This window comes from Monodon monoceros, unplaced genomic scaffold (genome assembly GCF_005190385.1).
Source record: "Monodon monoceros isolate NGI ecotype Baffin Bay Population unplaced genomic scaffold, NGI_Narwhal_1 Super_Scaffold_3, whole genome shotgun sequence".
NCBI lineage: Eukaryota > Metazoa > Chordata > Mammalia > Artiodactyla > Monodontidae > Monodon > Monodon monoceros.
In genome coordinates this window covers 49,876,607-49,889,553 of record NW_021703780.1, presented here as the reverse complement: position 1 = coordinate 49,889,553, position 12,947 = coordinate 49,876,607, and the positions used below count along the sequence as shown (strand labels likewise).

At 43.2% G+C, this 12,947-nt stretch overlaps 1 protein-coding gene across 4 annotated transcripts in view; it reads left to right on the top strand.

Annotated features, from left to right (window-relative positions):
- The window catches only part of GADL1 (glutamate decarboxylase like 1), a 578,596-nt gene that overhangs the window by 278,228 nt on the left and 287,421 nt on the right, over positions 1-12,947 (top strand). For all 4 annotated transcript variants that reach the window (XM_029244222.1, XM_029244220.1, XM_029244221.1 and 1 more), the window contains 2 exons: positions 8,579-8,702; positions 9,666-9,749. The gene's annotated coding sequence lies outside the window, so the exon portion shown is untranslated. The remainder of the gene's footprint in view (positions 1-8,578; positions 8,703-9,665; positions 9,750-12,947) is intronic.

The following is a 12,947-nucleotide window of genomic DNA, read 5'->3' as shown; positions in this document are numbered from 1 at the left end:
GTTCCAATTTCAAAACTGTCAGATTTATACACCACTAGTTGGAAAAACCTTTGAACTAGATAAGAATTATTCTTGTGGATGAGGCTTTACTTTATCAATTGTCATTTTCTTCCTCTTCTTGAGGATTCTGGGGATTTAGAAAAATGCGTTCTAAACAAGAAAGCTTTGTTCAACACAAAATTTGAATGCAACAGAGAACTCTTTAAATATGCAATCAATATGCAAAGCATTTTCAGATTTATTTAAATTTTAAAACAATGGTGTTACATTAGTAAAAAAATGCGTGATTTTTTAGTAGCATATATCAGAACACCCAAATACCAAAACCAATAATGACCGTAATGATTAGCAATATTGACATCAGGCAGAGGTCATTGTCAACAGACTTACTGAAATAGAAGAGCAAGAGATCATGGGAAAAAAATGACACTGTGGGAACTCTTTCCCCAGCTTTTACTGTGCAAAAATTTTCCATTCATTCACACCGAATGAGAATAAATTTTTTGAGACAAATCACTCTAAGTTTGAATTCAAGTCTAAGATGCCTAGAGCAGTGACATACGCCTGTGCTCGCCACCGGGAAATCTGCTAGGAAAAGTCATTTATCTTCAATCCAAACTTCACTGATCATATTTTTAGCCAACTTCAACAAGAATAGTACCTGCAGGAACCAAACTTATGTTAAATGTTTTTTAACATAAGAAATGTTTACAAAAGCTTCCATTTGTGTTCCTTTCCTTCTGATTATCTTGGTATTTTTATGGAGTATAATGGTTTTCCAGAAATGAAACCTTATCGCATTTACCTGTGGGAAATAGTAGTTTAAATTATAATGGTATGACTTGTAGCCTTGTTCCAAGATCAAATTTAGCTGCAAATTGAAGGTCTGGTGAAGGTTGCCTGCGTAATGGGTGCTGATATACACCTCTACTGTTCTCTTCATAAAGTTAGGATGAAAACCCTTGGGTGACTAGGAAAAGTCTGTGCCTTCTGGGTATCCTTTCTTCCAGGCTCTGTTGGTCTCTCTGTGTCCCATGTGGGGACCACTGGAGGCTAAAGCCATCAATCCGGTGACCACATTGCCTGGTTCTGAATCCATATCTGCCAGTGACGCTTTGCTTGGCTTTGTAAACCCTCTGGGTCTCTGGTTGCTTATCTGTCAGGAGGCCGACCACTGCATCTCCCCCCAGGGGTGGGTGTGGATTAACCGATAACAGTGCAAACCATATGCTAAGTGCTCTGTGTTTGTTAGTATTATAAAAGGCAGGAGATGGTGATTAGGCCCGTCTATTCCCTTCCATCTGCCCCCAGGAAGAACTGAGGGAAAAAAAGCAACATTTTTCATCCATATCTTTAGAAGCAACATGGTGTGGCTGAAAAGACACCAGTGTGTTGGAATCACATAGACCCGAGGCTGTGTGATTATTAGCTGTTAATCAAGAGTGTATCATTTATGCCCTCTCAACTTCAGTCTCCTCCTTTGGAGGGAACGATAGTATCTACCTCAGAAGGACTTGAGGGATATTACATTTGTTAATAAAGTAATTAGTAAAGTGTATAGCACTTATCTGGCTAGTTGGTCGAAATGGTCAACAAAGGTCACTTTCCTCCCTTTCTGTCCTCACAGTCACATTCCATGATTCATCTTGGTTTTCTTCTGCAGATAAACTTTCATCACTCTTCAGTTTCCTTTTCCTCTGTAAACTTACTCATCCTTCATCCAGCTCTTTGAATTCCTGCCCTTTTCTGGGCCAGCATCTGTATCAATTCAACTGGGGCATTAGCTACTCTAGAAGTTAGAACTTCCAGCAGTGATCCCTTAATCCCTCCAAGAGAGCGGGAGAGAGAGGAGGAAACTCTGTGGGGTGTGTATGTGTGTAATGTGTATGTGTGCATGTGTGTGGTGTGTGTGTGTGCATGTGTGTGGTGTGTGTGTGTTTCATCTATCTATGCATTCAACCGAAACTCACCGAGGTCTCATCATTACACTGAAACAGTGCTAGTTTCTGGGAACTAAAGCCAGAACCTAGGCCTGGTCCCTAGCTTGGCAAAATTCTTAAATTCTAATGGGGGAAAGAGACACATAAACAGGTACTTGGAAGGTAATACGGTGAGTATGAGGTGTGTGCAGGCAGCATTAGGGAGGGACTGCTCATCCATCTGTCAGAGCAGGTGGTCAAATCTTTAGAGGAAGTGGGGCTCCCTGAGACTTGCAGGGTATGCTAGAGTTAGCCCAGTGGGGGAGGGGAGAAAGAACAAGGTGAGGTGGGGAGTTGGGGCAGAGGGGTCAGCAGGAACCAAGCACCGAGGAGAGACACAGCTTCGTGGCAGCATGGTGACCACGGACTGGAGGTGAGAGAAGACCTGAGCCTGTAGAGAGATCAAGGGACAGGAGCTAAAACTGTACCTGTGAAGCCACAATATAGGATTTTAATCAGAAAGATCTCGCCAGATTTGAATTGTAGAATTCTCAGAGGCTCCCTTGATATTAGACTCGATGGGAGACAAGACTGAAAACCCAGAGACAAGTCAGACAAGCTGGAAGGGTAGGAGAACAGGTGAGTCAAGAGATGATGAACGCATTGATCAGGGAAGGGGTGGGAAGGACAGAGAAGGGGGTGTGTTATCAGGGTTCTCCAGGAAACAGAACCAGTAGTGTATATGTATATCACATACATACATGGGGAGACTTGTTATAGAACTGGCTCACAGTTCATGCTTACAAAAATGGAATTAGGCAGCCATTGAGGATCTGGTCTCAGACAGGTCTCTGCTCCACTGAGAACTTGAACTTTCTTTGAACTGTACCAGACCCAAGGACACCACCAGCTGTATTCAGAACAGCACCTGCCAGCTGCAACCTTATGGTCTCAAGTTCTCCTCTTGTAACTATGCAACCATTTCAGACCCCAAATAAGCCTAACTTAATCACCCATACTTCTGGCCAGCTCTAATTTCAATCCTTGATAAACAATTCATGTAAATATAACTTTCAGTTTTTGCCTTTATAACTCCATTTTGTAGTTGGGTGGAACAAAATTCAAGTGCTTCTTGAATCTGTGTCTCCCAGGCAGCAGTCCTAACAAACCCCAAATATTTCATTTCAGTCAGGTCTCCATTTATGTAATTTTGGTTAAGAGCACTGTGGGCAGGACGTGCAGTACCCATTCGATGTTGTTCTTGGGTAGTTTCTCCTATTTCCTTCTGCTCCAGCCCCCCCAGGCAGCTTACATTGACAGTTACCACTCTGTATGGGGAAGGTAAACTTACTGGTTCCCAGTTGGGGTTTCCTCTCAGCACTGGTTTGCCCACTGTCACCTGGAGGTGGATTCACTGATAGAGGTTTGTAGCATCTGACCTTGTAAGTTGTCGGTGACCAGTGTGTTCTCTGGTATTGGAGAGATAAAAACCTTGTATTCTTGGGAGGGGGAGTGCCCAGTTTGCCGTGTCAAGGTGACTTTCCTTGACAGAACCTTCTGTAACCGTTTGCCATCAGTAACCATCGATGGTGCTGAGGGGGGCAGGAAACCCCCCCGAGGGTGACCACGTATTAGAGTATGTTCAGCGCTAGTATCCACCAGAGCTGTCACCTTTTGTTTATTTCTGGGGACCAGTGAATAGTGAGCCCAACACAAGGCCTAGGATCACCTCCAGCGGCCTGCATCCCATCTAGAATAGGACTGTATCCCTGAGGCCTCTGCTGGACCCTTTCACTGGACCCTTTACAGCCTTGGGATAGCCTTCTGGCTTTGTCAGCTTCCTCTCTGTCTTGGCTCTTTCCCACAGCCTGTACCCATTCCTGGGATTTGCCAGTCCCCCCCAGATCAGCAATGGACAGTGGACCACCCAACATCATAAATGTCCTGTCCCACGACTGGGCTGAGCGTGGATGTCAGGTCCCACACCGGGTGCTGGGGGCAGACTGATTGTCTTGGTTTATATTCCTGCAGTGAATGTGGCCCAATCAGGGCCTTCAAATACAGGGGGTAGATGGCCTGTCTCATTCCCCACTCCCTATGGATTTGTAGCACCTCCTCTGTAGATTCCCAAGGCCCCACATGTCCAGGGAGACCCCCTCATTGGGCCAAGCCTCCCTGCAGCTAGAATAATCCAATTAACAAGGGAGTGAGGCCCTGGAATCCCCCCGAGCACCACGCAGGTGCTGCCGGAGGGTTGGGTATGTGCTGATGGGGCTCATTTCCTCTGCCTCCTGCCCGTTAGAGAAAAGCCACCCTCCACCCGGTATCCCATATCCCCACTCACCACACCTGGGTACCTTCCCTGGCCTTTTGCTGGAACTTAGAAGCTATACGAGTAAACTTAGCAGGCATGTATTCTCTCGTCACGAGTGTTTCCTGAATTGGAGGCTGCCGCATGGGCTGGGATGCTATCACTGTGCCTTTGCTTTCTTTCCTCTGCATTAGGGCGTTCTGTCCATTTCACAGTCATTACACAACATCCTTCTCTTTCCCTCCTCACTTTCCCAGGATCCCACCTCTTAGCGTCCCCATCAGGCTTTGCTATGAGGGCTCAGACCTTAATGCACAGTACCCTGCACCTGCCTCACTTTGCAAAACGGAAACTTACCACCCTGGTCTTCCGCTTTGTCTGCACGTCCTCTAACCTCCGCTCTTCTTCCCACTCTCTGAACAGCTAGCTTCAACCTCTAGCTGGACGTCAGTGTCCAGCCACCCTGCCCACCCTAGAGGTCAGCCCACCACAGCAGCCCTCCATCCTCTTCTGTTAGCCAAGAATTCTAAGAATGGAGACCCGGTTGAGGTAAAAAAAAAAAAAAAAAAGAAAGAAAAAAAGCGATTATTTGGGGTTTGTTAGGACTGCAGCCCAGGAGACACAGATCCAAGAAGCACCTGAATTGTGTTCTGCTGGACACAAAAATGGGGGAGGCTTATAAAGGCAAAACCCACAAGGTTACATAAATTGTTTATCAAGAATTAGGATTGGAGCTGGCAAGAAGTAAGGGCTCTTGCTAAGAAAGGATTGGTTGGAGTTTGAAATGATTACATAGTTGCAAAGGGGGAGGATCTTTGAAACTAGTGCATATTGTTTTGAAAATGGCTGATGGTATCTTTTGAGTTTGACACCATTTAGAAGATTCAAGTTCTTACGGATGCAGCATCCTGTCTGAAAGCACTTCCACCAGGGCCACCCATCCATTTTAATTTTTAAATGATCTTAAAGTATGTCATCACTTCTTTTCCTCAGTGTGCTCTGTGCAGTTCCTCAAACAAGCGCATTAGACCAGCTGACTTCGGAGGCATCCCTGTACTCACACAGTGGTCCAAAAGTATCTACCGTATGGGTCACCCCTCCCCACACAGAGGCTGATAACCAACCTGGGATTCCCCCGTGGCAGATGGCTCTTTTCCAAGACCCATTTCTTTGGTCTCCTGCCTGGCTTGCCTATTGTTGGTTCCCAAACTGACCCCTGTACACGGAGGGCAAGGAGAGACTGAAGAAAGTGGCAGAACACTCCAGATAGGTAAGAGGCAGGTGTAACATAGGAGGCTTGTCTCGGACGTCGCAAGCAGAGGTGGATGTAGGTGGATCCCTACATCCACTGCCAGAATCTTAAAAGTTTACACAGAGGCTTTAAGTGGGTTTAGTCACGTATACTGTCTATCCAGATGGTCTCAACAGCACTATCCTATCTCAAGGCTGCGTCCTTGGGGCAGCTTCCAGTGTGAGCAGGGCAGGTGGAATGTACATTCCAAGGATGCAGGAGGGGCTGCTGATTGCCCAGGTCCAGCTCAGAGTCAACCAGTGGTCATGTCCTCTCGATGGCCTCCCCCAACAGAAGGAAATGATAAATGGGTTGAGAGGTGGAGGAAAGCGAAGATGAAGCCTTGTTTCTGGTTTGGATGCCTAGGTTAGTGATGGGGAAACAGGGTTTCTTAAGGGGATTTGGGACAGATTTGTTGAAAGGGGGGATAAGCTCATTGCTGACAACCCAATGGGGGCTGTTTATCTTATCTTCATTCAGAATAATCCTGGTGCTTGAATTTTGTCCTTAAATGAGTTCACAAACTCAGGTAATAAGCTCAGATATACAAGAAAAGCCAATTATAGAACCTCACAACTGTCTTTTTCTTTTTGATCCACCCATTCTTTCTGCTCAGTCTATTTGGAGCTTCCCCTCCCCTCCCCTAGGGTTTGAACCTCCGTAAGCAGTTGTGATCCCAGGGGAGGTTGCTTAGTGGGGTGAGTGGGGCTGCGCAGCTGCATCTTGGGCATCAGGCCACACAGGCGTGCTGGGATGTCCTTCTTCCTGACGCTGTTGGCCTCTCGGGTCTGGAGGTCTTTGCTGCACATGGCCTCAGATGAGGAGCATGGGATTCCCAGGGAAGCCTGGAATCACCTGCCTGGCACCGAACTCTGCCCAGGAAACAGGTGCAGAGTCTCAGTTTCTTGGGATCCCATCTCACACGTCCCCTTCTTAACTCTCTCAAGAGGATCCCTCTCTCTTCTATATTTTCCCTCAGAGTCTTTCTCTTGATATATGATCAACACAAGTTTTAATTGGGTTAGAATTTTGTAAACCAAAGCCTGACAGCCCATTTCTACCCTTTAAGGGGTTTCCACCCTTGAGGCATTAGACCCCTCCCTTGAGGCAATTCTAGAAAGCCCCCTCCCCTTGAACAGGAAGGGAAAGAAGGGGCAATACTAAAGGAAAAAAGATCAGTTAATACCTTAAAAAATAAAACTAAAAGAAAACAGCATCAAAAATAAAATAAGCAATGGAATAAGAATTTTCATTTCCTATTTTGGGAAAGCCATTGGCCAAAAAAGGAACAGCAAAGGCTTAGAAAACAAAACATACTTGGAGTGAATAATTGTAAATATTAATTAATATTGTAACCTTTGACTTTAATAATTTGCATGTCTGTTTGAGAGAGGGTAAGTTTTTTGTTTTTGTTTTTATCCAGTCCTTGGTTTTATAGTTTTAGGCATGTATCTTGCAATCTTTCTAAAGGTATCTGACGAGTGGGCTCATAGAATTGGGAGAAAATGAGATAATAAAATTAGAGTGAATCAGAGAGTCAACTAAAGGTTAAGTAAGGGATGTCAAGTGATGCTGCACTTTCTCAAAAAGAAATGAAGGCTGTTTATACTGTTTGAGATAGGAAAATAGAGACATTTCTGGCAAGTGATGAGATGTCATGTCACCAAATGTGTGTTTACTGTTTAAGTGTCTGTTTTATATTTTCACTCAACATTGACACTTTGCCAATTAAGACCTCGGGTAAGTGTTAAATTCATTTATGTGGTCTGTTGACCCAAACACCAGTAGATCAAACATTTGATTTCATCTTGTAAACACTTTGGGCAAATAGAATTCCAAGACTGAGATTCGTGTTTTCTAACTGGAGAGCTTAACACTCGGAGAGTATCTGTGTCTATGGTCTGATAAGATGAGAAGGTTGGGATTCAGCTCACATGAGGGTGCATATTCACTCTGAGCATCATTGTGAGGTCACACTGCTGTTCCTACTTGAACTGTACCCAAGAGACCCAGGTTGTGGTTTCATATCCACTTCAAATCCCTTTACTTCTCTGGCTTCAATTCCTTCATTTATACAATGATAAGGTTGGCTTGGGTCAGGGGTCAGAAATACAAACACCTACATGGGCAGGACAAGTGACAGAACCGTAAACGTGTACATTACTGTGTATCACAGCATTGCTACTTGTTTTCTTCACACTCACAAAAACAACTGTGTTGAAATTCCAGTCTCTTTCACAGATCGTTAATCTTTTCATTGGCATCCTTTCCACACACCAGCCATGGCTCTTCTCATGGTTTGTTTTCCTAATGGAAGATTAAGTTGTATTCTTTTGCTGCAGACACGCTTTGTTGGCGTATTAAGCCCAGAAATCTTTATGTTCTAGAAAAGTCTGTCTGGCTCACATTTTTTTTTGTTTTTGGAAACACGTAGCTTGTTGTTTCTTTTTTATGTTTTTGTAAAAGACATGGATGTGATGGTACATTTTTCTTTTTTTTTTATTCTATAATAAAAGCAATGATGTCACTGGGGTAATACCTGTCAGTTGACCCTCAGCCTCAGGAAGGGGAGTAAGGGGGGTGTGGGAACTGTGGCCGAAGGAGAGCATGTCCTCTGGGACCTTCCTTACCTCTGTGTAGCAGGCAACTGCCCCTCAGCACCATTCGATGGTTGGCCTCTGAGAATGAGCCCAGTATGGATTTGTGTGTGTGAAAAGTTTTTCAAGAAGAGCTGTAAATCCTGATTATTTTACATGGAATTCTCCTGAGTTTTAGATGTTGACAACAAAATTTAAATTTAAATAAACATAGTAGCAATACTTAATGGTCAATGGCTCAGTCCAAGCATGAGAAAACTATGAATCTGATGCCCACAAAGCTTTGAGGCTTTTGGGCCATGTGACCTTTAAGTTCTTTTTCCCCTAGAACTTTTTTTAAAAACAAATATTTATATACCCCTTGCTACACTCTGGGCACACTTAAAGTACTTTACATATCCTAAGTCATTTAATCTCAAAACAACTTTATGAAGTTGGTGCTATTATCTTCATTTTACAGATGAGGAACTGAGGCACAGAGCAGTTGAGTGACTTGCCTAATGTCACAGAGCAAATAAGTTGTAGAGCCGGAATTCCAGCAATGGTCCTCTGCACCAGAGCCACAAATCTCTTCCTTTATTCAGGTAAACTTCTATTTTCTATTTTTAAAAATGTCTCCTTAACAAACATTAGTTTATAAAATTTGTTGTGGACAATGAGCATATTTATTTGGATTTGTATGAAGTTAAAAGTTTAGAATATTTTTATTTTGTATGTGATAAAAAGTGTGGGTCACTTCAATACTCTGCTTACATTAGTAGGATTGATGAGAATGAGATGCTGGTTAGGATCTTCCAATCAGATCTCATATGTAAATAAGTGGCCGCCCTTTGATTGGCTACTGATGATCCTCAGAGGAAGTGATTAATGCTTTGCTTTTCTGGCTGGCTGGGTACCTGGAGAATGATAATACAAATGGAAATTCGGCCATATGTTTAAGCAATCTGTCACAGCAAAGAGATTTCCAGAGCTTTTTGGTAAAAGAGGTTTCTGAATGTATGTATGAGCGATATATGGCTGAGTTTTTATTTCAGCAAATATAAGGATGTATATTATCCCTTGAACTTTGTTATTAACCTCAGCTTCACCTCCGTTAATATTTACTCCGCAGGTCAATAAATCTTGATATTCACTTCAACAGAAGCCAGTATCTTCAGATTATGAGTTACTAATCTTGGCCAAACTGAAAAATTGTGTGAATATTCTTCTTTGGCTAGAGAAAATGAGGACTTTTTTGGTCTCCTTTTTCTTCAGGCTCTCTTAAATGGGAAAGTTCATTTTTATCTGAATCTTCAAACACCTTTTCAGATTTAGTGTTTGGATTTGAGGGTATGAGTCTTAATATGAGAAGACCTTTCAGAAAGGTCTCTTTCCCATTGAAAGCACTGTAAGAAAGCAAGGGTTAAATCTTATTTTAAACCCTCCTGTGAAATACCTTGATTTTAGGGGGAACTAAGAGAGCACTGTAGCCAAATTACTGCTTTCCATCTTTGTGTTATTTACAGACATTGCTTGATTTGAGTCATAACAGTGTAATGCATTTCTAGATCCTGCCAGCAAAATACTGTGTAGATGAACAACTGCATGTGGCCCGTCTCAGGATACAAAACAGCAAGTGTGAAAAGACATAGGTGAGTGCATTTGCTTTCCAACAGCATAAATGCTGGGCTTGAAGTATGCAATAGAAGCAATTAGTTTGCTGTTTCAAGAGAGTATTTCTAGTCCTATAATCTACAGAATCATGCCTAAGTGACAGAGAAATTCAAGACAAAAGGAGATGAAAAATCATGGAAGAAGTTAGAGGTCGTCTTAGCTGGTGGCTGGTGGTTGCTGCTTAGGGGGATGGGAAAATGTAGCATTTGGAAATAGCTGTGTAGAGGGGAAAGGGTCATTGCAAAGGCTGATTTAAAGAAAAAATTTCCAAGATTTTCCAAGGTGTTTGATTGGGGGATGGAGGGTAGGGGAACCAGGAAGTAAGGGTGGGGATTTGTTAAATGTGGTGGGAGACTCTGGTTAGGCAAAGCCCCTAGAACCCTGTTTCTCAAAGTATGGTCCTGGGACCAGCAGCATCAGCATCACCCAGGAACTGATTAGAAATGCACATTATGAGCCCCATCCCAGAGCTATTGAAACTCTGGGGGTGGGGCCTAGGAAAACGTGGTTGGATAAGCTTTCCAGCTGATTGTGAAACACACTCAAGTTTGAGATCTATTGCACTAGGGCCCAGACTTTTCAATCTTATCTGTACACTGCAATTCCTTGGGGAGTTTCCAGAATAATGATGCCTGGGTTTTACCCCAGAGGTTTGATTTAGTTGGCCTGGGGTACGGCCTGGACATCAGGATGTCTTACAGCTTTCTAGATGATTTTAATGGGCAGCCAGGAGAATTACTCTAGGGCAAGTTCCAATCCTAAATTACTTTTTCAGATTTAATTCTCTCTTTTTCACATCAAATATTTTATAATGCTTCCTTTACTATCCTGAAATGAAATTTATATGAATATTATTACTTATGCACATATTTTTAACTGAATATAAAGGAGAAATGACAGAAAAGTAATTTGTTATAATATGAATTTCGAACATTTTAATTTGTGAGTCTGACTACACTTACAGTGAAGCAAGCAGATGCTAGCATTGAGTTATTATCAGTGTGACAGTTGCAAATGCAGATTGATCCAGAAGTGTTGAACCGACAACTCAAAACTAAACCGTGGGCGACATTACTGCTGGGTTGGGGGGAGGGGCATGGGTTTCTGAACAGAACAGATCTTGGTAAAGTTTCTAACAAAATAACCATCCGTTTTCTATTTCTCTGAGCCCTTGTTCAAAGCTTGCACTTAAAAGGAGCAGTGATTTATGGTAGCGGATGCCGTGGTACCTTGCTAGGCTGCTCCTCCAGGACTGAAGCACCTATTTCCCAGCTGCTGGCAGTGCTGTTGGCTGATGGCCTTCAGCTGATGGTCCTCTTTGGGTCTTGCCCTCAGCTGTAGGGGCTGCCTTGCCCGAGATCTCTCCAAGATCATGCCCGCTACTCAGGCATAGATGGCATTTGATGTCTGGTCAATGCTGGGCTGTAAGTGTGGCAGCCCTCCTGCCTTCATTCAGGACACCTCCGAAGGGCCATCTTGGCTATAGTCTCCCCGTTGGATTGGCCGAGACCTTTGCTTCAACTGCATCGCCGCTCAGCTTCTCTCCTTACCAGCCCTGCTCCCCTCAGTTCCCCAGGAGTGTTGATTCTGAGAATAGTCTGCAATAAACTTCCTGCTACAGATCCATCTCAGGGCCTACTCCCATGGGAACTGACAAGTAATACTGTCCTTAGGAAGAAAACCTGAGTCCTTTACTAGTCACCTGGGTTACAGTTATCTCAAAAGATTCTCGTTTAGTATTTTATCCCATGAGAGCAGCTACATTGAGACAGACGGGGACAAAACTGGAATTGCCTTTGGCAGAGGGACTGTTGGGAGGACCAAAGCAGGCAGGTAGAGGAAGGCTGAGGCAGTGAGAATAGAACGGACACTGGAGTTGTAAGTGCTCAGACCCAATTCCTGGGAATTGATCTGGTAGAGACACTGCTAAATTCAGAGGCAGTGTAGCCTCAAGCAAAGATGTAAGTGAGGCAACATTTGTTTTACTTTTCTCCAGTGCTTTGTTTCTCTCCTTGGAGTCTGAAGCTCTCAGAACCTACTCCCTGGAAAAGATCTGATAAGCTATCTACCCCCTAGTGTGAATCTAAGTCAACAGTTTTGTTTTTTCTCTTCCAGAGATATTTGCATTTTAAGTATTTTTATAGAATAACAATTGTGGTCCTTGGTTAAAAGGAATTTTACGAAACTGCTTACATCGAAGGATTGGGGATAGGGAACAGGGAGTCTTTCCTCTTCTCACCCACTCAAAATCTGTTCTCATTGTAGAGTTTTTTAAGGTCACACAAGAGTGAGAATGGGGTACCCTAGCAGGAATGTCTGTGAGCTCTTTGGGAATGAGTCATTCATGAATTTTATTTCCCTATCCCCTTGGAAATTGATGTATAAATACAAAGAAAAGCCCTATAGTTTTGGTTTTAAAGATAGAGTAAATCTGAAAATCTTCAGTAGTCTGGATGTATTGTTAGAATCATGAGTGTGTTTTTTTCTAAATATTTATTTATTTATTTGGCTGCACCAGGTCTTTTTCTTTTTTTTAACATCTTTATTGGAATATAATTGCTTTACAATGGTGTGTTAGTTTCTGCTTTATAACAAAGTGAATCAGTTATACATATACATATGTTCCCATATCTCTTCCCTCTTGCGTCTCCCTCCCTCCCACCCTCCCTATCCCACCCCTCTAGGTGGTCACAAACCACAGAGCTGATCTCCCTGTTTGCACCAGGTCTTAGCACACGGGAACTTCATTGCCACGTGTGGGATCTTCGCTGCGGCGTAAGGGATCTTAGTTGTGGCATGTGGGATCTAGTTCCCTGACCAGGGATCTAACCTGGGCCCTCTGCATTGGGAGTGTGGAGTCTTAACCACTGGACCACCAGGGAAGTCCCATGAGTGTGGGTTTTGAAAAACTACTATAAAAATGTGAGAAAACATCTGTAAATTTTATTTATTTGTAAAGTCTTTACCAAAAGGTGTACGGTCTTGGCCCAATAATTTTGTATCTCTGGCCTTTAATTGCTTTGCCATGAAACAGATCATTATTCACATTCCTCTCATGAGATTATTTCTCATCCTCCTCTTCAATCATCTTAATGAAATAGAAGGAGAAATGAAAAAGTGAAAGCAATGAGAACAACTTTAAGAAGTCTCTGCAAAGGACTCCATCCTCTTTAGCA